This window comes from Bidens hawaiensis, unplaced genomic scaffold (genome assembly GCF_021521415.1).
Source record: "Bidens hawaiensis isolate Kalapana, Puna unplaced genomic scaffold, B.hawaiensis_p1.1 tig00026011_1, whole genome shotgun sequence".
Lineage (NCBI taxonomy): Eukaryota > Viridiplantae > Streptophyta > Magnoliopsida > Asterales > Asteraceae > Bidens > Bidens hawaiensis.
This window is the reverse complement of record NW_027494189.1, coordinates 116,946-119,643: the sequence shown is the minus strand read 5'-3', so window position 1 is coordinate 119,643 and position 2,698 is coordinate 116,946. Positions and strand designations below refer to the sequence as shown.

Sequence of the window (2,698 nt, the reverse complement as noted above, 5' to 3'; positions counted from 1 at the left end):
GGAACCACACAAACCCGAACAAATCCCTTCTGTTCGATCTACAACCCTCGTCTCGCCGCTCGAACACAAACCCGGTAGTTCTTGGTCTGCTCCTCCTGCGATCTTTAGGCTATTCAATCCTTGCTCTGATACCAATTAATGTCCCGGATCGAATTAAACACGATAATATATTTGGCACAACTCACCAATTTTATTAATCAAGAAAAATAACTCAAAACTTGATCAATTCTCTCTTAACCCTTACATGAATTCTTTGGGGTTATATAGAGGCTCGATTACAATTAGAGTAAAACACAAACTCCTATTTATCTATTAAATAAAATTCCATCTCTATCTAATAAATGAAATAGATAATTTATCTCTAATTGCAATAATTAAATAATTAATGAGATCGATCCATTGGCTCGAACCGCCCCACCATCCCGACCCATAACTCGGTTCGGGAATTAACTCCAACACAACCAGCAATTAGATTTACACAAAAACAAACCTTTTATTAATGAGCACATTGGAAGTCTAAAGTTCAAAACAAAATTTACAAGAGCTAAACTAATGGATTCCTACAATTTGTGTGAACTAACAACGAATAACGCAAATGATCAAATCGATTAAATAGGTTTAAATGTCTGAATGAGTCAAGAAATGACGATAAAGTGGTACATAAACAAACAACAAAAACTATAAATAACTTTAAAGTGACGAATAAAGTGGTACACCAGGTAAAGTATGTCCTGAATCAACAATAAAAATGTTACCCGTCACATAATTTGACGAGCAATGGATTAAGTACCTAACGAGTGAAGTCAAGGCCGGATCAGTGGTGCCAAAGTCTTGTAATGGCACTATTTTATAAGCCACATTCTTGAGCCATTTCTTTTGCATAATTTCACTGGTTATTTCGGATTTAAAAAGACTTGGGCATATTGAGTTTACCCTTATTTTGTGTTTTCCATGTTCCATTGCCATTACCTACGAGAGATTATTAAACAAATAAACAAATCATGTCAGTCATGTTTGCGGGCCCGAAAATTTGACACGAACTAAAAAAAATATGTCGAACAACTCGATTGGTTGACCCGAATAGTGAAAACCTTATCTGTTGTCTTTGTTGTTACCTTTGTCATGGTATTAAGAGCTGATTTTGAAGATGCATATGCAACAGCTCCATGTGGAATCATACGATTAAGACCTGCAATCGAAGATATGTTGATTATGGATCCTTGTAGATTAAAGTTAATCATGTGTTTGCTAACATGCTTTGATACCAACCATGTTCCTCGTACATTTGTATTAAATGTTTTATCCCATTCTTCTTCTTCCAAATCTAGTGATCTTTTATAAGGACCTAAATGCACAATTCAACATAAGAACAAATTCATATGCATATTGTAAAGCGCACATGGTAGGTGTAAACAAGTTGATCCGAGCCCCAAGTTCGCCTAAGCTTGAAGTCGGCTCGTTTCAAGTTATTTTTCTAAAGTTCGAGTTGAGCTTGGAATTATTATGTTTATTATTTTTTATACATAGTACTAAGTATTTATATACATATATGTTTAAAATTAATTATACCTTTTATTATAACTCCATATTATAAATTGTCTAGTAATTTGACTTATTTCTATTATAACTTTATATATAATAATAAATAAATATTATGTGTGTATACTTAATATTTAAAAAAATATATAAATGATATGCACATATAGTCTCGTGAACCTACCGAGCTCGATAAGTGAAACTTGAGACACGTTTAAGCTCAACTTAACTCGATAAGTGAAACTTGAGACACGTTTAAGCCTAAAAAAAAAAAACAAACAAACTTTATTTGTGGCTTAAAAGATTCAAACTTTAAACGAGCCGGTCTCACAAATCACTCACAAGCGAACTGGCTCGTTTATGCCCTCTATATGGGCTATATACCATGTAAGGAAAATTTGATAATATAGTAAAATGCACGGATAACCATACAAATGCGTGTAAAAGTTACAATATGTTAAAAAATTATATAAATAATAGGCTCGTTTCTTAATTAAACAGGCATATTTTTAAGCCCGGTCTCAATCTAAGAGGCGTTAAAGCTTGATTCGAACTTTTTAACACCCCAGACCATAGTTGATACAAAAACTACCTCTAACACCGGCATTATTAATTAAAGCATTGATACGGCCAAAGGCATGCCACGCCTTTCTCACCGAGTCTTCAACGACTGGACCGTCAGCGCTAACGTCAAGCTACACCGCCACCGCAATGACAGGACCATCACATTTCCTAGCATTGATAATTTCGTCACATAGGGACTTTAGCAGGTCGGTTTGACGCGCAGTGGCAATTATCCTGCAACCCGATTTGGCTAGGTCGATGCAAAACTCCCTGCCTATGCCCGAAGATGCACCCGTGACCATCACGACCGTCCCGGTTAGATCTTGCCACGGTTGCAACTGATGGTTTGTTGCTTGTTGAGTAGAAATAGTCATTTAAGTAATGTTAATGTTTGTTACTAGCTTAGTGTCACTTCATGTGCTCAGCAAGACCTTGGTATTTATGTTGGGTCACAATACATAGAATAATATTATAATTGAGAACGTCGGTCATACACAGATAAATTGATGTTCCTTTATGTACGCATACTTGGTTTGTATCCCTTGCTAAATATGTTCTTTGTACCTTTTTACTTTAATAATTTACTCTTGATACGTGG

General features: G+C 35.3%; 1 pseudogene across 1 annotated transcript; it reads right to left on the bottom strand.

The window, feature by feature from the left end:
- Positions 1–654: 654 nt before the first annotated feature.
- Positions 655–2,476, bottom strand: LOC143572790 (uncharacterized; annotated as a pseudogene). Its single transcript, XR_013142323.1, has 3 exons — positions 2,129–2,476; positions 1,116–1,345; positions 655–969 (listed from the first exon to the last, which is right to left on the bottom strand). The product of XR_013142323.1 is annotated as an uncharacterized LOC143572790 (transcript).
- Positions 2,477–2,698: the final 222 nt, after the last annotated feature.